Below are 24,599 nucleotides of genomic sequence, written 5' to 3'. Positions count from 1 at the left end.
GGGGTGGAAGAAGCAGGGTGGGAGGGAGACTTTTCACCATATACCTTTTAATTTTGTTTTGATTTTTGAAACATGTGAATGTATCAGCTGGTCAAATATTAAAAATAAAATAAATACCAGAAAGAAAAAAGCTTAAGAAAAGTCATTCGGGAGTCATATGGTAACTTCATAAAAGTTCCAGTTACAATTACAATAAAAAGAAGAAGAAATCTGAATTCATCCTCAACCAAAGGCATACTGTTGGCCTGGTACGAGTAGGCAGGTACAGCAGAAGCTCAGACCATACTAATCCCCATTCCTGTTAGCTGAGCACCTTGCCTCTGTGCAGCATCTTTAACCTACTGGCTGTTTTTCCTGGCTGTTTTTATCCTTCCTTCCTCTTCTCTTAAAAAAAAAATCCAAGATCCTGGAAGATGCCGCTGACAGCTATGGAAAGTTATTCATAAAGAGTTAAATTAAAGGTTTATCTAGAATGTGGATTGCTGCACATATTCACAAAAGCCAAGAAAGTGCCCTAGTTATCTTCCCAAGAGAGTAGGCCTCCTGGTTCACTTAGCTGGACTAGACTAGGGGCTCCTTCCTGACACTCTCAGTGTACTCTATGCAGAGCTCTGACATTGTGCTTAAAACATCCCACAGAAATCACCAGGGTAGGAGGCAGACCTCCCCACTAGCCTGGGTTTTTTGAGAGCAAGTACTGTGTCTTAGTGGGCTTTGTATTCTCAAAGCCTAACACAGCGCCTCCGTAGGCACTGTGTCAACTCAGTAAACTGAACTTTTATCCACCTCACTGCTTAGCTCCTAATCCTAAGAGTCATCTTTAATGTCTTTCCCTCACTCACTGTCACTAAATCCATCAGTTAGACTGGTCAATTCTATCTGCCAAACATACACCCAAACCTACTACTCTTTACAATCTTCAGGCTACCGCCCTAATCCAGACCACCACCATCTCTAGTCTGGACCAAAATCACTAGTCTGCTTTCTGATCCTCTCTCCCATCTCGCCCCCAGAACGCATTCTCCATACGTAGTTAGGGAGATCTTTTTAAAAAACAATCAAATCATATCATACTCCTGCTTAAAATCCTTCAGAGGTTTCTATTACAATTAGAATACAATTTAAACTCTTTACCCTGCCCTTCCAAGCCCTGTCTGCTTCTTTGACTTCACCTCCTACCACTGCCCCTCCCTTCCTCCACACTATGTCGGCCTTCTTTCAGTTCCTCACATCTACTTTGCCTTCTCCTGTCTCAGGGCCTCTGCCTGTGCTCTTCCCTCTGCCTGGGAGGCTATTCCTCCTTCCTTCTGTAGGATTGTCTCCTCATTACTGATGCTCAAAGGCCACTTTCTCAGGGAGGCTTTCTCTGACCACTCCTGTTCCATCAGCCCCACCCTCAACATTGTTCTATTTGTAGCACCTTTGACTCTACAGATTAACATCTTTATTTGTTGGTTTGTGCTTACTGTCCCCACTCTAACGTAAGTTCTGTGAAGGCTCTTGTTAGCCTCTGGATGACCTAGACCTGTTCTAGTGCCTAGAACAGGGCTGGCATTTAATGGCTCTAAAAAGTTTTTGTTGAATAAAAATAAAGGCATTTAAAATTAATCATGGATAGACTATATATTCCATTTCCTCAGAGACCTTTTGATGAAACTATGTAATTATAAAGGCAATAAACAATTATAAAAAGAAATGAGGATGTCACGATTGGCTTTTATATTGTACAAAGTAGGCTAAGAGAGTAAACGGAGAGAATATGATTCTGCAAGAAATGGTAACTTATGTCATAAACCAGTCTAGGCAACAGGCAGGTCTGAGCATTATGTTAGGTAGAAGGGATATAAAGATAACCAGATGCTGGTTTTGCACTCAAGGAGCTCACAGTATATCAGAAGATGCAGCTTTGTTATTATATCTCTAATATCTGTATAGTGCAAATCACATTCACATTTAAAATTATTTCATTTAATCACCAGAAGAGTCTTATGAGGGGGTTATTATTATGTGTTATCCCAATTTTATAGATTACATAACTGAGGTTCAGAGAGGTTATGTGACTTGCCTCAGATGCACAGCAAGTGGTGAACGAGATTTTTAAGTTAGACCCAGATCTTCTGACTCAGCTCTCCTGTTCTATTCCACCACTCTGTCTGTTCAGTTTGATAAATGTATGTGCAGCATGCTATGGGAGGTCAAGTGTAACAGACAGAAAGACTATTTTTATCTGGAGAGGTCTGGGAAGACTTTACTGAGAAAAGTCATATAAATGGGGCTGTGAAAGTTGGAGGAGTTTCCTGGTGGAGGAAGAGACACATTTCAGACAGAGATCTGAGAAAATGCACAGAAAGATGAAAATGTATAGCATGCTTTATGTGGCAGGGAGCAGAGGAATCCAGGAGGGGAGGTTGGGACTGTACGGTGAAAGATTTTCAGTGCCACTTTGTATGCAGTTAGGCAGTCTCTGAATGTAGAGGTTTTAAACAGTCAGATCTGGGTTTTCAAAAGAAAATTAGAGTGGCAGATTGGTGGATGAATTGGATCATGAAGAAACTAGTCAGGAGTTTTTTTGTGATCGTGCAAGTGAGATGTGTCTGAATGAGGATACTGGAAATGGAAAGGACTGATTACAAAATGTTTGTGTGACGTAGAATTACTTTTTTGGGAGGTCGAAGAGAGGGAAGAGTGAAGATTATTTTTTAAATTTTCTAGCTTATATGACTCAGTGGATGATGACTACCTCAGCCAAATTGAAGAATACAGAAAAATGATTTGAGAAGGGAATTGGAAGTAGGAGATGGGGGTTTTCTTGTAGCTAAGATAAAGCACTTGCTTTATCTTTTCGTCCTGTTTGATTTGAGGTACCTGTGTATAGTATCCAGGTAGATATGTCAAGTAGGTAGCTAAAAGTATGGGCCTAGAATTTGAAAGCAAGGTTGAAGCTGGTGATCTAGATTTAGAGTAACCAAAATATAAGTTGTATTAAAATTCCAACTGCAAAGGGGGCACAAGGGAGCTTTTTGGGGGTGATGTAAATGTTCTATTTCATGATTACAATAGTGGTTACAAGGGTATACATGTCTCAAAACAGATCAAATTGTACACTTTAAACAGGTTCATTTTATTGAATCTTAAACTCCTTGGAAAAAACCCCACTAAAAATAGAAGTGAACTGCCTTGTACAACATAGTGCTAAATAGTTTTTAAAAAATTGTTAATCAGGGCTTCCCTGGTGGTGCAGTGGTTGAGAGTCCGCCTGCTGACGCAGGGGACACGGTTTCCTGCCCCGGTCCAGGAGGATCCCACATGCAGCGAAGAGGCTAGGCCCGTGAGCCATGGCTGCTGAGTCTGCGCGTCCAGAGCCTGTGCTCCGCAACGGGAGAGGCCACAACAGTGAGAGGCCTGCGTACAAAAAAAAAAAAAAATGTTAATCAATTGTTTTAGAAGAAATAAGAGAATGAGAAATTGTTCTACATACATCAGTTAAAAACAACTGATAGGCAGCAGGGAAAGCTGCCATGGTTCCAGTTGTTTCAGAAGCCAGTGCCCAATGTGCCAGTTTATGGGCCATTTGGGAGTCCTCCATTCAAAAATTTATTCCCTCCCCAAACCACCCTCCTCCATCCTCAGCCCACCCTTGTACCACCTGGGTTGACTTCCTCATTTGGAAGAACTGAGATAATAAATGTACTTGAAGAATATAATATGACTCATCACTGAACAAGAAATCTTTCTCCTTATTGATTGATTTTAGGCTTATGGCCAATTTGGCCTCCTTGTTTGGCACCATTGCCTCAGCATCACTTCTGAATTGTCCTTTCAGTGCTCAGCTTAAAATCTATTTTGTTCAAAAAACCATTTTTAATTTGACAGAAGGAGGTGGTATCTGATACCTATATTCATCTCCCAGTGTGGACACATCTACCGTGAGTATACAGTCACCAAATTTGCATATTTATGTTAGAATCTCGGTTCTGTCACTAAGTCTTTGAGAGCTTGAAGAAAATAAGGATAATAAAACCCACCTTGCAGGGTGGTGTGGATCAAGTCAGTTAGCATATGTGAAAATGCCAAGTATGGCATTGAGTAGGCGCTCAATAAAAGGCAGATGCCTTGTCAAGTCTGACTATACTTGCTGAATTATTTAGTCTGTATTATAAGTTTCTTGAAAGTAAAACACTCTTTTCTGCACTCTGTACTCCCCACCTAACTAATACACCCTCTGGAGACATTGTAGAATGATGTTTAGAAAGTTGGCAGGTCAAGGATAAAGTTGAGAAAGATTTACACAATAAATATGTAGATGAGAAGAGATCATTCAGGGGACATGGAAAAAAAGGAACTCCATTTAGAGGTGGTGGCAAGGTCTTTCTTTACATTTCCTCTTTTCATTCATTTAAAATTTTATCTTGCCAAAAAGAGGGGACAGAAGGTTTCATTTTGATGAGCGGAGCTGCAGGACTGTGTGCCAATACACCTGGTATTGATTCATGCCAGCTGGGAGAGGAGCTTGGCTTCTCTGTGTTTTACTACTGTGGTTTTCTGGGCTGGGCAGCTGGGTGCCTAATAATGATAAAAACCATAATAATACTTCATAATTACGCACCGCCCTTTGCCAGAACTTGGGTTTAATTACAATGACTATGATGGAGCTGGCAACATCTCACTCCCTGTTGGGGTGCAATACCCAAGGGCCTGGAAATAGAGTCAAGTGGCAACTGCAATCCTTCTCCTGCAGATCCTCTCCTGGCAATTCACCCAGAGTGCTCTGGGTTTGAAGCTCGTCATCAGAAACAAAGAATACTTTTAAATTGCCCACATGTACTAGGCATTGTCAAGTAAAGTAGTGCTTATGATGCAACTCCTGCGCGACATGGGGCACAGCATCATGGAATCCCAGGCCTGGAAGGGACCAGCAGTGGTAATCTCATTCATTATTACCCTGCCCCCTGCCATGAGGCATAACTGCCTCTACATTCTAATAGATGAACTCACTGACCTTCCACTCTGATTGAGCTGGAGATGCTTCTGTGGCAGCCTGATTCAGGGGTCAGGGGATTCACCAGTTCATTTCAACATGCATTTTGTGAGCACCTATTCCGAGCCAAGGCTCTGTGGATGCACAAAAATGTATAAGGTGTGATCCCTGCCCTCAAAGTAGCTTATCTCCTAGTTGGGGGATTTGTATTAAGGCAGCTGTAACATAAAGATAGAGGGAAGTCCTGGCAGATGAAAGAAAATCACTCCAGTTGAAAGGATCAGGGCCATCTTTTCTTCGAGAATAAGAGGAAAGGATGAAAAGGTGTTGAGCAGGGTGGGGAGGCTGAGGGGCATGGAGGAGCGGGGTGGGGGAGATTGAGGCGAAGAGCTAGGCAACAACTTCGGGAGGTTCTTGCAGGTTTCCCTGTTTTTCTGGGGCGGGGGGTAGATCTTTATAGCACATATCACCCCTGAATTATTTTTTTCCTTAAGAAATATAGCTTATTTTATTTTTTAAATTAATTTTTATTGAAGTATAGTTGCTTTACAATGTTGTGTTAGTTTCTGCTGTACAGCAAAGTGAATCAGCTATACATATATATATATATATATATATATACCCTCTTTTTTGGATTTCCTTCCCATTTAGGTCACCACAGTGCACTAAGTAGAGTTCCCTGTGCTATACAGTATGTTCTCATTAGTTATCTACTTTATATATAATATCAATAATGTGTATGTGTCAATCTCAATCTCCCAATTCCTCCCACCACCACCCCTTAACCCCTTGGTATCCATACATTTGTTCTCTACATCTGTGTCTTTATTTCTGCTTTGCAAATAAGATCATCTGTACCATTTTTCTAGATTCCACAAATATGCGTTAATATATGACATTTGTTTTTCTCTTTCTGACCTACTTCACTCTGTACGACATTCTCGAGGTCCATCCACGTCTCTACAAATGACCCAATTTCGTTCCTCTTTATGGCTGAGTAATATTCTGTTGTATATAGTACCACATCTTCTTTATCCATTCCTCTGTTGATGGACATTTAGGTTGCTTTCCTGTCCTGGCTATTGTAAATAGTGCTGCTATGAACACTGGGGTATCACCCCTGAATTATTTATTTGCTACTTTACTCATATATGCTTTGTCTCACCCTACTCAGGAACTTTGTCCATTTTGTTTACCACTATATCCTGAGCACCTTAAAAAATGCCTGGCACATTGTAAAATGCTTAGTAAATACTGGGCTAATGAATAAATGGCCCAGGTGAGGCAGTGGCTGTAGAAATTGAGACAAAAGGGCATTTAGTAAATATAATCAGCATGACAAAGTTCAAAGGGGTAGGGAAGTGTTACAGCAGTGAGGGAGTAGCTGGAGGACTGCTGAAGATTCTGGTTTGCTTAAGTGAATGAATGGTAATGTTATGAAAGAAAATAAAGAACAGATGGGAAGGAGCAGGTTTGTGGTCTTCTTAGTAGGTATTTGAGTTCTGATTTGGATATGTCAAGATTAGATTCAAGTGGAGATATCCAAAAGCACTTAGGTATGCAGATCGGGATGTCATTAAAGGTACACTCGGGTTTCCCTGGTGGCGCAGTGGTTGAGAGTCCGCCTGCTGATGCAGGGGACACGGGTTCGTGCCCCGGTCCGGGAAGATCCCACATGCCGCGGAGCGGCTAGGCCCGTGAGCCGTGGCCGCTGAGCCTGCACGTCCAGAGCCTGCGCTCCGCAACCGGAGAGGCCACAACAGTGAGAGGCCCGCGTACCGCCAAAAAAAAAAAAAAAAAAAAAAAAAGGTACACTCAGCCATCAAAATGGTTAGACCACCTAATGTGCAGTAGAATGACTGCACCAGCTGAGGATCAGATCCTGGGACTCTCTTAAAAAGCCAACACAGAACCGATTTATAAAGGTTAACTGAAGAGATATACAATCTAAGCGTTTATGGTCTTAGGTAAACTGGGGTGAGGGGTACGTTGGGGAGGAGAAAAAGGATGTAGTCCATAGAATCAACTGCAAAAGAGATCATATAAGAACGAAAAAGTGATACTTGAACTCGATCATATGGATGTCACTGGTAGCCTTAAGAGAAGCACTTTCAGTGGGTTAGTAAGGAGTACAATTTAGCCTGTACTGGAAGCACGAATTGAAATAAGGATGAGAACTAGACAGGGTCTCATAGTCAACTTTGTTTTGTTCTGTCTGGAGGCGTTGTAATACGATCAGGGGTATGTCTAACACAGAAGTGGCGGGTAAGTTTGTGAATGACAACAAGGCTTCTATAAGGCCAGATGGCCTGTCCTGGCGTCGGCACAATGCCTCAACTACGCTTTTATTCTTTCAGCCATTTCTAGGGCGGGGGGCCCTTCCATACAAAGTGCAAGCAAAAAGTGGGAGACACTCCTCCATCTGATCATTGAGTCACGTTGGTGACAGCTGGGAGTGGGGATGGGAATGCTTGAATTAAACGAAGTGCCCTGGTTCCCGTGGATACTGGAATTTAGTAACGGGGAGGCTCCTTGCTGGAGGGAGCTAGAGAGACTCATTCACATTTTCCGACCGGGCACTCACGCCCTCCATTCAACATTTTTCCTTTCCTTTTCCCTAACAGAGTTGAAACCAGGGACAAAGCTTTCCTGCTTCTCCCACCTCAAGGTTGACCTTCCGCCCCCAAGCCCACCTCTGGACCTTCTCCGACCACGTGACCCTCTTCAGCCCCCGTGACTCGCCGCCGCCAACCCCTCCCCTCCGGCCGCAGCTCGCCTTATACCGCCTCTCAAGCCCACGTGACCCCCTCTCTCCCACCTGACTGGCTCCTCCCTTTCCCCCGAGCCGGACCCGGCCGCCGTCGCAGCGGCCCGACTCCAAAATGGCAGCCGCGCACAGCGCGCACCCGAGCGGCCGGACCTCCCTGACTCCCGGGCCCCCCGGCTCTCGCTCCCTGCCTCCCTCCTTCGGCCTTCACCTACACGCCTTCGGATTGGCCGTTAGGAATCCCGCCCCTCCAGAGCCCCGACTGCTATTGGTCACGGTAGGCTGCCCTTCAGAGAGGCGTGCCCCCGCCGCCCCCCGCCCCGGGAGGTATTTTCCATTCCGGTGGGGGTTGGGGGGAGGGGGGGAGGGGAAAAGGGTGAAGACGGGGAGGTGGCCGGGGAAAGGGGTGGGGGCTTGGCGGGGGCATCCGGCGGAGCTGGGGTCCCTGGACTCCGTCCGGAGGAAGCGAGACTGCGCCCGCTCGGGCAGTCGGAGGGAACAGGACGGGACCGGCGGGCGGTGCGGGCGGGCGGACTCGCCCTCTCGGTGACTGCGCCGTCCGGGCCCGTCCTGCCTGGCCGCAGGTGCCCCTGGATGAGGCCGCCCCGCGCGCCCCGACCGGTGAGTGTCCCCAGTGGCCCGGCCCTTGAGTCGTCCCCGGCCCCCGCACAGCCGTTAGCGGCCGCCTCTCCGCCCCCCGGTGCTCGCGCCCGGCGCAGTCCGCCTCCGGCCGTCGCCTCCACACCCCCGGCGGAGGCAGCGCCGGCCCTCTGGCCGAGAAGAGGACGACGGGCGGGGGACGGCGGACCCGGGCCGCGAGCCCCGTGCAGACCGTGCGGCGCGTAGTGGGAGCTTGCGCTCAGTGGGCTCTTGATGCATTTAGTGGAATTGTTTTTCTGGTTGGAGGAACGTAGGGCCCCTAAGAGGAAGGGGGTCGCTCCGGGCTAGCCAGAGGGCGTTCGTGATCTGGGTCGTGGTGAATCGGGGGGGAGGTCACCGGAGACTGTAGGGCATTTGCACGCGCTGCAGGGGAGGGGGCACCCGCCAAGTCACTTGGGGCTCTAAGGCTCCGATCCGGGGGTCTTCAAGGTCGACGAGAAGAGAGGTTCATCCGGAGATGAGAGAGGGAACTGGGGAGCTTGGATGGGGGACGTGACTGGAGCACCTCCGGAGTTTAACCCGAGGTGGAAAGGGATGCGCAGGCGGGCGCTGGAAGAGCCTCTGCAACTACTTGGGGTCCTAAGGTTCTTTGGTGCTGGGATTTGGGGATTCAAGCAGCTGAAGCAAAGTGACTTTCTGGAGAGGGAGTTGCATTTTAAAAAGGATGCTCAGAAACAGTTTAAGCACACAACTTGCTTGGTTCTGAACTTTAAGAGGCCGGGGTATTGGAGTCACGAGGTGATTTCTGATATTTTCTTTCGGCATTCCAACCAAAAGTGGACCTTGGCAGGTATCTTTTATTTTAAAAGGTATGTATGCGTTCGATTGTGTTTTACCAGTTACTAGTTTTGCTGGAAATTCTCAAACTGCACCTTGAAATTCTTGCAGCAGCTTCTCCATCTGCTGAAGATCCTTTCTTCAGGTCTCTCCATCCATAGCAGTGGCTTACTTCCAGTTTAACATTTAGACTGGACTGTATTATTACAGTTTGCTACTGGCTTTTATTCTAGAAGATTAATAAGTAATTCACATGCTTTCTTTTCCTTGCTTTTAATAGTTTCTTCACAAGGTCATGCAATTTAAACTTTTTTAAGTGTTGGACTGGGAAGATGTTGGTAAGCTAGCAGCTCTAGAAAGCAGTATGCAGATTTGGGAATCTTAATGTCAGATGCTTAGATTAATTTTAATAATCTTGTATTTGCATAACGCTCTTGAGAGTTAAGAACATAGAAAATGCATACCAGGGTTGGTCCACAGAATCCACCTCTGTGGCAGCCCACTGAGGTTCTTCATGTCACTGAGAAGAGGAAGCTAAGAATTGCACAGCTAGCTTTTTAATCTTTTCTTAATCATTACTAATTCCTCACAATTTACAAAATAAAAGCTTTTTTTTAAAAGGGAGCACTTAAACGTGTATGAGAAAATTTTGTAGATTGTATTTTCCCTTTGCTGTAAAATGTAATTCATCAGAGAAAACATTTCTGCAAAAAGGTGTTAACATATTCAGTTGGCACCTTCTTAGTTACTGAATAAATAATGGATAATTAAATTTTTTCTCCCTCTTGTCCTTGAATTTTACTATCCGTCTTTAGGGAGAATGTACTGGCACACAAAATAGTAGCCTAAAATATTGAAACCTAACACCTTTTAACATTATAATAGCTTTTACATTATGCACCTTCAGACTCATCTATGGCAAACCAGTGGTCAGGAAGGCTTTCTCCTATCACCTTTGTTTAGAATGGGCTGTTTTCTCCCATTGTAAAACTAAGGAAAAATAATGCTTAATGACTGCAAAGTAGTGGTAATAACTAAACAGAATGAGAATGGGAAGCTTGGAAAAAAGATGTATGTGTATGAGTCACATTTCTTTTAGAGCTGGAAGAGTAGACCATGGATATGATTATGTTGCAGATCAGGAGACCGAGACCCAGACCAGTGGAAGGGACTAAAATTCTAGCTAGCGATGAGCCAGGATTGGTGGGCAGGTCTCTGAACTCTAGTCCAGGGTTTTTCTACTTTATGACATTCACATTGTTTATTTCTAAAGCATTCTAGTGCCAACTGTAAGTGGTTTTAGGATTATGGGTGAAGTTGTTCCCTTCTAAGGATGGGGAAGTTTGGGTTGACTACTTTTATGCATGAAATGACATAAAACAAGATAACTTTTTATTGCAAAGTTTAAAACAGTATGCTGCAGTGTTAGTGGAAGTGCTGATGTTCCCCTCTCATTGGGAAGAGACAAACTCATCTGGATTGAAGTATTAGATGAACTTCTTAGGGTAGGCTAGTGTGCTTTAACTTTTATGCTAAAGATTAATTGCTTAAAAATTCAAAAGGCTCTAGTATTTTCAAGATAAATTATATGAAAATTATTATTTTAAGGAAGTGTGGGGGTTTTGTTATGTTAAAATGGATTTTGGTACCTTTGCAAAGAGCAGTAGTAGAATTACATAATACTTATGAAAACATGATTTTGATCATAGTTGTAGTAAAGACTGGATTTGTATAATTAACATTATGATCCTTGGCAAGTTATTTAACCATTATGTACCTAGGTTTCCTCACCATGTAAAGTGAGGTTAATAAAAGTACCCACCTCAATAGGGTATTGGTGAGGATTAAAAGTGTTTCCTTAGCACAGAGAAAGGGTGCAACAAATATTAGATATTATTTGTAATGTTCATTAGGTATGTACAGGTACTTGTATGCTCATTTGTTTCCATGCTGTTGACGAAGTCACTTTGTGGCTACAGAAAATTCCCAGATAAATACATGATCAGTATTTATCATATTTATTTTATAAATAACAGTCTGCTTTAAGGGGCACTTAGTGCAAATGATGCCCTCATTTATTATTTTTTTTAGTCCTTACTCTGCTCATCTTGGACCGTGAATTAGGTGTACCTATCAAGTTAGAGTGAAGGTGGCTGTTTTTCTGAATGTCATTGGGAGACCCTGTTGCAATTTCATTATTCTAGAATTAAAATGTTAATAATTGATTTGCAGATATTCTACTGAAAATACAGTGAGTTCTGGAGTCCTACTGGTTAAACTTAGCTGAGGAAACCAGGGCTTTATAAGGTCTATTATTATTTGCAACCCCCTTCTCCCAGTGGAACCTTGAGAAAATCATTGAACCTTGTTTTCTGTTAAGTGAATATTTTGATGACTTCATTCATTAAACTGTTAGGTTTTAGTGATAAAATTTGCTTAGCTCCTTTGTAACACTTCATTCTTTTTAATTTGCTATAGTCCAGGCCTAGTTAGTCTCAAGAACATGTGGTTTAGCAAATGTGCTTTATGGTGACAGTGGTGGATTTCTTCTCCTGGATATTCTGGAGTTCCTCCTTATCAGGTTCTGCAGTTGATTTTATAGATCGTCTTCCGTTTACAGTCCTCTTAACTTTTATTCTCCCACATGTTTGTGGTCTTTCCTTCTCACAACATCTTTACCATCTGTACCTCCACGTAGCTTCTTACCAGCTGTCACACATGAGCTTACTTTTTTTAGACCTCTTTTTTTTTAACATTAATTTCAGTTATTTAAAAAATGTATATCACATAATATTTTTAAATTGCCCTTATTTTTAGAGTTTCATTGAATTGAGCCCATTTTACAGGTTTTAGATTAAAATCAGAAACAGGTTATAGCTCAAAAGCACCTTTATTGTGCCAGTAGTTGATTTTTCCTATTTGGTTTAGATCTCAGGCAGGCATTCTGTTGGTGGTACTTCAGATGATAAATATGTCCCTTTACTCTGAAATAATGCCAACCAGCAGGGCTAAGAGAGTTACATGGAGCCATCAAAAGCTTCCAGTCATTTTTTTCTTTCATTGATACAGAATTTTAATGTTTGAGAGTGACCAGCTCCTAATCTTCTTCTGATAAATTGTTTTAATAAAGATTATGAAGTTATTACAATTTGTTGGCCATTTTTGGCCTCATGACATGCTTTTAGGAACTTTGTAGAACTTAGACATGCAGACCTTTTCTTCACGTCTATTGCATAATCTAATTACGTGAATAAAATATTTAGTTAAATATGGTTTCAAAAGATACCATAAATACCATGCTATAATAAAAAACAACCAATCGTTGCTCAGTTTTTCATTAAGTTGATTTTCTTTATATATTTAAAAATAATAAACACATATATATGGAGTCTAAAAAAAATGGTTCTGAAGAACCTAGGGGCAGGACAGGAATAAAGATGCAGACTAGAGAATGGACTTGAGGATATGGGGAGGGGGAAGGGTAAGCTGGGACAAAGTGAGAGAGTGGCATGGACATATATACACTACCAAATGTAAAATAGACAGCTAGTGGGAAGTAGCCGCATAGCACAGGGAGACCAGCTCACTGCTTTGTGATCACCTAGAGGGGTGGGACAGGGAGGGTGGGAGGGAGGGATGCAAGAGGGAGGAGATATGGGGATATATGTATATGTATAGCTGATTCACTTTGTTATAAAGCAGAAAGTAACACACCATTGTAAAGCAATTATACTCCAATAAAGATGTTAAAAAAAAATTATGGCTTATGACTTGCCTGTTAGTCATATTGAAAATTCATGGGTACATGGACTGAGTAGCTACAGACCATGCAAACTACTTTCTTAGCTTCAGTGTAGATGTTAGAGAGTGAGAGTTAGAGATGTTAGAGAGTGAGATAGTCTAAATTATATTTAGAGGCTGAGTTGTGACCCAGGAAGGGGATCCAGAAGTCATGGAGATAACTTCCTTGAAGGCATTTATTGTAGTTACTGGCTGGCTACAAAGTCCGAGGAAGGACATGTTGAGTGTTGTGGGACATGGTTCTGAAAACAAGAATGATGTTGTATGTGAAAATAATTATAAAAGGGGTTGCCATTTTTTGACTGTTATGTTCCAGGCCAAGTGATTTGCAATCATTCTTTGATTTAATTCTCTTAACAGTTCTGAAAGGTGGGTGGCATTATCCAGTTTTATCAAAGAGGAAATTTGATTCAGGGAGGTTAAGTGACTTTCCCAAGTTGGCCAATATGTGGTACAATTGGGACTAAGGCCCTGGTCTTTTGATTGTTAACCCTAAACATTTCCGGGATATTAGGAGGCAGCTCTTAAAACTTGTAATTGTTTGATTTAGAGTTTATGAAATGTTGTTTTACTTCTTTGCTGTGGCAACTTTGGATGTCATTACCACAAGAGGTAGTATCTAGATATTTTGAGAGGATTTAGAGACATTCCTTAAATTATTGATTGTTAAGGAAATCTAGGGATGTTTTGGTGTACAGTCTTATCCGCAGTGCTGGCTGCCCATAAAATGCTTCTCCTATTGCCTTTATAAAATGCTGGATCATTAATGGGCATTAATAAGGGTAACATTAACAAAGAAAATAGTTTTTGGTGGAAAAGACTACAGAGTAGGCATCCAGAGACCTGGGTTCTTCTACAGGTCTGAAAGACTGGTGTGAAAACATTAGGATAGCATTGAAACAGGCTTAACATTCTTGCTCTGGGAGTACGGGAAGCTCTGAGCTGTGTCTTAAGAGGTGAGCAGGTGAGGAGAGGTTGTAGAGTTGTAAGCAGAGGGAGTACCACTGTGTTAGATGAATCACTGAGCTGTATTTTTTTGAAATGTTATTTCTTCAAATGTGATTTAAAATATAAGAAAATATTTTATATTTTCCTCATAAGGGTAACGTATTGTATAGAAACTGTTACACATATTTTGTATTTGTTGATTTTGGAATCCCCCAAAAATGAGGTTCTAAGAACCAAGTAAATGTGAAAGTGCTTTGTAAATTTTTAAGTGTTCTGCCAGTAAGAGGGATAGAGGAATACTGATATTCTTGTGAAGGATGGACAAAAAGGATGCTGTGAAAACTTGGGTAGCAGGAAGAGAAAAGTACAAGAGGAGAAATAGCAGAAGTGGAGGAGGGAGGTGTTAAAAGATGAAAGAAAGGAAGTGAATAGATGTGAAGAAGATTGAGTTGTAGTTCTCTTTGTGCCTGTCGATCAATAGGAGGGTTATAAGTCTGTAACTGAAGACTTTTAACATTAATTTATGGTAAAGAAAAAGTTCAGCAGGTAGTTGAAACATTTTATTCACTTTTCTGTTTAGTCTACACTGACCATGTTAACAAGGCTATGAAAGTAGGCTAATTGAGAGTTGGCTGTATTGTCTGATTGTTTCCTCACTTCTGTATAGGTTTAGCTAATGGCTTTAAATTGCATAAGGGTGCTCATAAAAATAAAATAAGCTGCACTGAGTTACTGTTTATTCTAGATTTATTGAAAATAAAAGGGCATAGTGTGTTTAAGGGAAAGGGTGAAGTTTGATCTGTCAAAATGAGTGCAAAAGAAAATTAGGAAATCAGACTAGAACCAAGGTAGAATGGGAACAAAATGCCATAATAGGAGTTAGTATTTTTATTTTCTTTTATAGATGAGGAAGTGATACACATAGTTTGGTCCTTTAAAAACTGATTATAGCTGTAATGAAGAGTACAGGCTGGAGGAACAGAATTGAGACATTTATTCACCAAGGAATACGTATGGCAGGGTGAGTGAATGAGGCATTTTCTCTGGCCTCTGGTAGGCAAATCACAGTCAAGGATGCCATTTAAGGCTCTGCCCTAGTTCAGGAACGAGATTATGATGGTTTGAATTAAGGAATTTGTAGTAGGGATAGAAACAAGACCACTGATTTCAGAGATATTTAGGAGTTTAAGTCCTCCAGACTTGGTTAGTGTTTGGAGGTGATAGAAGTTGAAGACGAGTCTAAGGTTCCTGACTTGGCAGGAGAATAATAATGTGCAAGTTTGAGAGAAGGGGAATACTGAGTTTGCTTTCAGATAAGTAGTTACGCTTTTTAGATAAGTAATAAATAACAAAGTATCAGTTGGAAATAATGGGTCTAGCTCAGGAACATGGTTAAGTTTATAGATGTGATTTGGAAGGCATAACGTTTATAGTTGAAAGTTTTGAAATTGGACAAGTAATGACCATAATTCCTAAATAATAATGCATGCAGAACAAAAAGTAACTGCCAGTGCTGGCCCTAAGTTCGAGAATGTAGACGTTTAAAAATATGTATTTTAAATTTTGTGCACCTCCAGTCAAACCCCCACTGCGTAGCTTTATAAAGAATATATAGAAATATTTGCTGCCAGAAATATTTTAGTGTCCTTGAAATAGTGTACCGCATCCTGTCTGGCCATCAGCATAACAGGGAATTTGTAGATAAATGCACTTCCTTATTCTTCACTTTAGTCTCTTTTTGGAATTCTCTTTGCTTCCTTGAGCTGGTGAGGTAGTCTGAACAGATTTTGAAGCCTGAAGACTTTTCTCACCTTCTTTAAAATCTAGCCCAGATCAGCCCTATTCAAACATCTCTTTGCCTCTTTTTCTCTCCTACTCCTACAGCCCTATGGAGCTCAAGGCTCTGGCAAATAAAATGGCACTCCAGGAAAGAAAAGTAAAAACAGCACAAGAGAAAGAACCTTGAAGAGGACTGTAATCTTTTCAGTTCTCCCCCAAAGGTTCTATTCTCTAAGCCAGGGGATGGAGTTGGTGAGTCATTAAGAAGTGATGTCCAAATTCAGTAAAATAAATACATCTATTGGGAGCAAGGTCTTCAAGTGCTGAGGGAATTTGGAAAGAATCTGAGGTGGTTTAGCACTTAGTGGAAAAGATTAGTTTTTGGTTCAGTTTTAAAGGAGGTAGAAAGACAAGGCTGTGCAGCAAAAGGTAACAATAACATTATTAAAGAGGGAGGGAAAACAGTATGTACCAAGGAAGTAGAACATTAAGAAAAAACAAAGGACCTGGTAAACAGGACTCTTTATCTAAAATGCATGGTTTGGGATGGAGTTAATGAGAAATTAGGGTTGTTAAATGATTGAAGACTAAAATTTGGAGTTAGTACTCCTTGAACACATAGTAGAAAATTGAACATGAACAGAAGAGTATTGTAACATGATTCAAATAGCAATTAAGCAATTATGGAAGATGACAACTGTTATATATAGCTTATGATGTATATGGCACTGATTAATTTATATACCACCTAAATCCCTCATATTTTCTCTTTTTGTTTTCTTATGTACTACTATACCTGTAGTTCTCAAACTTTCCTGGGCATAAAAATTATATGAAACTCTTGTTTGAAATATAGATTCATCCATGTTACATGTAACAGTGTTTAATTCCTTTCAGTTGCTGACTAGTGTTCCATTGTATGGATATACTGTAGTTTGTTTATTATTATTATGGAAAGGGTTATTCTAGTTTTCAGCTGTTATGAGGAAAGCTGCTATGAACATTCTTGTATAGGCTTTTTGTGACACATGTATTCTTTACTTGTGGGTGAATACCTAGAAGTGGAGTTGCTGGGTATATGGGATAGGTGTGTTTAACATGAGAAATTAACAGAACAGTTTCCAAGGTGGGTTTACCATTTTACACTCCTACCAGCAGTGTTCCCTCTTCCTTTCTTTTAGGGAAGAGTTTGGGTGCAATTGATGTTCTTCCTTAAATGTTTGTAGACTTCACCAATGAAGCCATCTGGACCTGGAGCTTTCTTCGTGGAAAGGTTCTTAATTAAGGATTCAGTTTTTAAAAGAATAGGTCTAAGACGGTTCAGATTTTCTGTTTCTTTTTGTGTCTGTTTTGGTAATTTGTGTCTTTCAAGGAATTTGTCCACTTCATCTAACTTGTCAAATTTATCAGATTGAAAATAAATTATATATTTTATGAAACAGTATTTCCTTTTAACGTGAGTAGGATATGTACTGCTGTTCTCTTTTATTCCTGGATATTGGATTCATTTTCTCCTTTTCCCTCCTGATTAGTATAGCTAGGGGTTATCAATTTCATCAGTCCTTTCATATAATCAACTTTTCATTTTGTTGATTTTCTCTGTGGTTTATCTGTTCTCTATTTCATGATTTGAGCCCTTTTACTAATTCCTTACTTTCTCCATACTTGGGTTTAATTTGCTCTCCTTTTTCTAGATTTTAAGGTGAAAGCTTAGGTCATTGATTTTTAATTTTTTTTAAAAAATATCAACACTTAAAGCTATACATTTTCTTTATCATTATATTCAAAATAGTTCCTAATTTCTCTTATAATTTTTTTTTGATTCATGGGTTGTTTCAAAGAGTTTTGCCAAATAATTTCCAAATATTTGGAATTTTCCAGGTGTTTTGTTACTGTGTTTTCATTTAACGCCATTGTGATCAGAGAACAAACTCTTAATAATTTCAATCCATTTAAGCTCTTTTTATTGTTTTATGGCCCAACACATGGTATATCTTGCTGAATGTTCAATGTGTACTTGAGAAGAATGTATATTCTCCTGTTGCTGGGTGGAATGCTCTCTAAATGTCAGTTAGGTTAGGTTGGTCTTTGTATATCTTCTATAGTTTTACTAATTTTCTGCCTGCTTGTTCTATCAGTTACTGAGAGAGCAGAGTTGAAGTTTTCACCTACAATTTTGGGTTTCTCTGCTTCTCTTTTCAGTTCTATCAGATTTTGTTTCATGTTTCAAGCACTGTTAGAGCACTGTTAGGTGCATGCACATTTAGGATTGTTAAGTCTTGTTAATGAATTTGTCCCCATGTCATCATGAAATGTCCCTTTTTATTCCTGGTAATTTCCCTTGTTCTGAAGTCTCTGTGTCCTTTTGATTTTGCATGGTATATCTTCTTCCATCCTTTTACTTTTAACCTATCGGTATCGTTATATTTAAAGTGGGTTGCTTATAAACAGCATGTAGTTGGGTCTTGCTTTTTCATCCAGTCTTACAATATCTCTTAATTTGGTGTGTTTATACCAGGAATTGGCAAGCTATGGCTGGCACACCAAACTCTACCACCTGTTTATATAAATAAAGTTTTATTGGGACATAGTCATGTTCATTCATTGTGGTTGCTTTTGTGCTACAGGTGGCAAGGTTAAGTAGCTGGGACAGAGACCAAAGCATAAAATATTTTCTGGTTCTTTATAGAAAAAGGTTGCCTACCACTAGCTTAGACCATTTACACTTAATGTAATTAAGGTTGGATTAAAATGTACTATCTTACTATTTGTTTACTATTTGTTCTTTTTTCCTTGGTTTCCTTGTCTTCTTTTGGATGGATTATTCTTTATGGTTCCATTTTATTTTTTCTGTTGGCTTATAACATATTTCTCTTAAAAAATTTTTAGTGGTAGTCCTTCTAGTTAATTAATAACAGTCTGCCATCAAATAATATTATACCACTTCATGAGTAATGCAAGAATTGTACATAATGTTACAATTTCTCCTTCCCATCTTTTGTGCTTTTTTGTCATACATTTTGATATGTGTGTTTTAACCCTGTTGCTGATCTTTTTGCTTTTGTCAGTCAGTTACCTTTTAGAACAATTAAAAATGAGAAAAATGTCTTTCATATTTGTCTCACTTTAATCATTTCTTTAGATCTTCATTTCTTTGTGTAGATTCAAGTTTGTGTCTAATATCATATTCCTTTTGCTTGAAAAACTTCCTTTTACATTTCTTTTAGTGCAGCTTTCTCTCTCTTTCCCTCTCTCCCCACTTTGTCTCTCATTTTGCCTTCAGTTTTGGAAGTTATTGTTAGTAGTTACAGAATTCTAGGTTTTCATGGGTTTTTTTCCCCCTTTGAGCACCTTAAAATGTTATTCTCCATCTTCTCATTTGCATAGCTTCTGACAAGAACTCTGTGGTGATTTTTATATTTGCTTCCTCATATGTAATATGTGTTTTCCCTTTGGCTGCTTTTATGATTTTTCTCTTTATCACTGGTTTTCAGCAACTTTATTATGATGCTCCTTGGTGTGGTTTTATTTGTGTTTATTCTTGTGGTTTATTGAGCTTCTTAGATCTGTGGGTATATTGTCTTCATCATATTTGTAAAATTTTTAGCCATTTAACTTCAAATTTTTGAATTCCCAAGAATTTTTCTCCTCAGACTCCAGTCCTGCATATGTTCATTCAGCCACTTAATATTAGTTCACAGGTCACTGAAGCTCTCTCCATTTTTCTTCTAATCCATTTTTCTTTTCTTTCAACGTGAAAAGTTTGTTTCCCAGTCTTCAGGCACACTGATTTTAAAACATTCTCCTTTGTCTAATATGCTGTTATACCCATCAAGTTAAATTTTTATATCAGGTTTTTTTTTTTTTTAGGTCTAGAATTACCATTGATTTTTTAAAAATAACTTCCACTTCTCTGTTAAGATTTTTTCTTTTTTTTTTCATTATGTTCATGTTTTCCTTTAAGCCTTTGACTCTTTTCCTAATAGCTTTTTTTTTTTTTTTTTTTTTTTTTTTGCGGTATGCAGGCCTCTCACTGTTGTGGCCTCTCCCGTTGCGGAGCACAGGTTCCGGACGCGCAGGCTCAGCGGCCATGGCTCACGGGCCCAGCCGCTCCGCGGCACGTGGGTTCCTCCCGGACTGGGGCACAAACCCGTGTCCCCTGCATCGGCAGGCGGACTCTCAACCACTGCACCACCAGGGAAGCCCCTCTAATAGCTATTTTGAAGTCCTTGTATTAAAATTCTCTTTATCCCTACCACTCCTGGATCCTGATTATAGGTTACCATTTCTTATTTTTTCATCCATCTGGTAATTTCTTTTGGGGTTATGGTGTTGAATATTTGCCTTTTTTTTTTTTTTTTTTTTTCTTTCTTGAGTATTAAGTTTTATTCTGGCAGGCAGTTGCTTTGTGGATCAGGTTGATCTTTTGAGTTTTGTTTTCAGGGTTTTTTGGGTTTTGGTTTTGGGCAGTTCTAGAATAGCTTTCAGTTTAGGGCTAGTTTGGGCCCATTACTGAGGCATGCCCCTTCTTGTGTCTCACTTGATTGCCCTATGTGTTCTTCAAGGTTTATTCATCCCAGCTGGTGGAAACTGAATGATCCTGGCCCTGTGTGAACTCTGGAAGTTGTTAGGCTTAGAGCTCCCTGGTATTTGTTATTTTCTTGAAGTTTTTCTTTGTCTAGCCTCATAGATTTACATAACACACATACGCAGATTGGTGTTTAGCCAGAAACTCAGGGAGACTTCTTCTGTAGGTTGTTGAGCGTTTCTGTTTAGTTTCTTCCTTTATGGTAATATGCCCTGCAAATTCTAGTCCTCTCAGACTCCACAAATTCTGAGCTCTGTCACCTCAACTCAGTGAGACTGTTGGCTCTGTTTGGGTTCCCACTCCTTTTGTTGTAGTTCCAGACAAAAAGCTGGGGCAATCTTTGGGTTCACCTCATTTCTTTCCCTTTTTTCAGAGGTCATATTTCCGTACTGCCTGTTACCTAGTGTCTGAAAATAATTGTTTTATGTTTTGTCTAGTTTTCTACTTGTTTGTGTCAGGAGGACAATTCTGGACTTTGTTGGTCCCTTTTGCCTTCATTTTTGAAGGGTATTTATGCTGGATGTAGAAATTTAAGTTGGCAGCTCTTTTTTTTTTTTCCTTGTAGTACTTTAAAGTCATCATTTCAATATTCTCTCGTTTAAGTTGTTTCTGATGAGAAGTTAGTAGCCATTCTTACCATTGTTCACTTGATGTAATACGTCTTTTTACCCCCCTCTGGCTGCTTTAAAGATTTTCTCTTCATCTTTGGTTTTCAGCAATTTTATTTATTCTAGGACTAGATTAGCCCTAATACCAAGGCATGGCCTTTCTGAGATCTCTATCAAATGCATGTCATGTTCACTGAGCTCTCTCTACTCTAGCTGCCAGGAATTTGTACAACTCCCAGGTAGTTGTTCAGCTCATGCTCCGTAGTTGTTCTTTCCCCACATTTTGTTCTTTGACTCGCCTCATGCAGTTTTGCCTTGTGCATATGCAGTTTAGTCCCTAGGCAAAGGATTAGGAGATCTCTCTACAGGTTTTTGAAACTTTTTCTCTCCCCAGCTCCCTTCTTTCTTGTATTCTGTTCCTTAAATTCCATGCCTTCAGTAGCCTCAGACTTGCGGCTCTATTTTCTCAACTCAGTGAAATATCTGTGTTGTTTGGGGGTTCCCCTTCCCTGTGGCACAAGCAGAAAGCCAGGGTGTTCGTGAGTCTTTGTTTCGCTTCTCTCAGAAATCACAGTCCTATGCTGCCTGTTGTCCAGCATCTGAAAATTATACTTAATATATATTGCCCCGTTTGATGGGCAATATGTATAAAGTATTATTTTCAGATGTTGGACAACAGTCAACATAGGACTGCCTTTCACATCAGGACGTCATAACTGGACATGGAAGTGTAGAATTTCATTTTAATTTTTCTTCTTTTTAAAAACTTTTTTGCCTCACGGCTTGTGGGATCTTAGTTCCTGACCAGGGATCAAACCCAGGCCCTCAGCAGTGAAAGTGCAGAGTCCTAACCACTGGACTGCTGGGGAATTCCTTAAAAACTTTTATAATTTTTGGTACAGTATATCATACTTTTTAGAGTATGGCTTCATTAAAAAAATAATGCCAGCTCATATTTTAATTTGCAAGCCATACAGAGAGCTACAATGAAGGAAGTTCAAAAGAAAGAAAGAAGGAAAGCTCAATATCCCAAAATCCAGAGTTTACCATGGTTACCTTTATCATTTCAGATCTCATATTGCAAATGCACATAGAAGAATAATTTATTTTTTAAATGTATTTATGCAGTTCATGCTATTTTTAATTAAAAGCACTTAAATTTAATTAACAGGGTAAATTTATTAAACAGAAGCAACACTGGAAAAATGGCTCAATCACAGATAAATGTTTATTTACTACAAGAGATATTTCCTAAAAGATTTTTCTCTAAGGTTATGAAATAAGATTATGGAAAAAGCCTAAGAGGTTAGAATCATTATGTCATAGTTGGCATGCTTCAATAGGTCTCTCATATAAAAAAGAATCACGTGTTGGCAAATACCTGCTGTTGGTAGGAGAATAAATTGGTACAAATTTCTAAATGGCTATTTTAGCTCAAGCTGCTATAACAAAATACCATAAACTTACAGTATTATAAACAACAGGTGGCTTATAAACAACAGAATTTATTTCTTACAGTTCTGGAGCCTTGAAGTTTGAGATTGGGATGCCAGCATGGCTGGGTTCTGGTGAGTGCCCTCATCAGGGTTGCAGACTGCAGACTTCTTGTATCCTCAAATGGCAGAAAGAGAGCTAGCTAGCTCTCCGACTGCTTCTTATAAGGGCCCTAATCCCATTCATGAGGGCTCCATCCTCATCGTCTAATTACCTCCCAAAGGCCCCATTTCCAGATAGCATCACATTGGGGATTAGATTTCAATATATGAATTTTGGGGAGATACAAACATTTAGTCCGTTACAATGGAAATTTGGCAATATTCAGAATCCTTAAAAATGTTCACATCCTTTGCCCCAAATTCCATTTTTAGGAATTTATTATAAGCAAATAAGAGATATGTACATTATGTGTACACATGAGTGTGTGTGTGTGTGTGTGTTATTCATTTCAGTGCTATTTATAATGTTTAAAAATTAGAAGCCTATTAAATGATTAAATTATTATACAGCCATATAACCAAATACCATAAAAACATTATAAATTATGTTTTTAATATTTTGTTTAGTGTACTACTAATAAAAATAATTGGCAGGTGATAAAAATCATGAGCTTTGGGCTTCCCTGGTGGCGCAGTGGTTGGGAGTCCGCCTGCCGATGCAGGGGACGCGGGTTCGTGCCCCGGTCCGGGAAGATCCCACATGCCACGGAGCGGCTGGGCCCGTGAGCCATGGCCACTGAGCCTGCGCGTCCAGAGCCTGAGCTCCTCAATGGGAGAGGCCACAATGGTGAGAGGCCCATGTACCACAAAAAAAAAAAAAAAAAAAAAAAAAAAAAAATCATGAGCTTTAAGATGTTTAAGGGTATAAGGTATAAGAAAATATTCAAATATAGTAAATGAAAAAAGTAAGATGATATTTTGGAGTATCTTAAAAAGGATATATTTATTAAAAAATAGGATGTAAAATAAAATATGCTAACTTTGAGTAGTTAAATTATGGGTTATTTTTCAATTATATACTGTTTAATATTTTTCATGTTTTCTACAATAAGCATGTACTATGTTAAATCATACAAAACACTTAATTTTTAAAATTATGATAAATTGAATGATTGGGAGGATGAGGGAAGAAGGATTTAAGTGATTGTAGTTTTTCTCATCTTAATCATGCCTCTTCTCCATTTTTGCAGGTACTTTAGCTTGACTTTATCTGTATAGATTTAGTAAAATAGGCATTTATTCTTAATACTGTATAAATAATATATATCCTAAACTTTTTCTAATTTAAGGCAATCTCCCATGTTTCATAGTTTAAAATTGTGGGTTTCTATCAAGCACTGCTTTGTACACTTGAAGAGATTTAATATTGCTTTCTTTCCCTTTTCCATTTTTTTCCAGAACTGTTTAAGTTTTTGTCTTGCTTTCTCAGCCAGTGTTAGTGCCCACCTCCTTGCAGATGTGGATGCCCTTATGTTAAAGAAAGAAGTCGTAGTCTTTAGTTTTCTTAATAAAATATTACATTTGCTGTCTCAATCCCTCGCATCTTAGGCATATGGACCTGGTGCTCTTCAGGAACTCACTCTAGTGACTCAGCTTCACATTTTTTGCTATATATTGAACATGTTAGAAATCCAGTAGAGAAAGTTAATATTCTAAAGAAGAGACAAAGGAATGTTGTGGTTAATGAATAAAGAAATAGACATGTCCTCCAGGGAGGTATCATTTATACCAGACCTCAGAGAATGACCTTAACTTGAATAGTCTAGTGTCTATACCTCAGCAGTTACAGATCCAGAAAACTTATTTTGGTCAGGGGAACTGATTTCATGCTAAGCAAATTTACTGAAGACTCATATGGGAAACAAAGTTAATTTCTTAATTTACATTAAGAAATAATATCAAGCCATAATATTTTGATAGCCTACATCTTCATTGTAGGGCTACATCTACCCAAAGGGATGTGAATAGTTGGGGTCCCGTAATCAGACTGTATTTTCCTGAAGGCTCAAGGCAGTACATTCTTCTTCGATTACCTTATTTTTAGTCCTTGTGAAGGGCTCTATAGCTGTGGGCAAATTTTTTAACCTCCCGAGTCTCAATCGTCTCATCATTAAAATTGTGATAATAACTAGCTACTTCCTAGGCTTGTTGTGAGAACTAAGTAAGATAATCTATGAAAAGTGACTAACCTAGTGCC

The 24,599-nt window shown here is 39.7% G+C and overlaps 1 protein-coding gene across 1 annotated transcript in view; it reads left to right on the top strand.

Annotated features, from left to right (window-relative positions):
• The window catches only part of CRIPT (CXXC repeat containing interactor of PDZ3 domain), a 136,095-nt gene that overhangs the window by 67,153 nt on the left and 44,343 nt on the right, over nucleotides 1-24,599 (top strand). The window contains exon 6 of the transcript XR_010835547.1: nucleotides 7,603-8,022. The gene's annotated coding sequence lies outside the window, so the exon portion shown is untranslated. The remainder of the gene's footprint in view (nucleotides 1-7,602; nucleotides 8,023-24,599) is intronic.

This window comes from Kogia breviceps, chromosome 11 (assembly GCF_026419965.1).
Source record: "Kogia breviceps isolate mKogBre1 chromosome 11, mKogBre1 haplotype 1, whole genome shotgun sequence".
Taxonomy (NCBI): domain Eukaryota; kingdom Metazoa; phylum Chordata; class Mammalia; order Artiodactyla; family Physeteridae; genus Kogia; species Kogia breviceps.
This window is presented reverse-complemented; position numbering and strand designations above follow the sequence as displayed.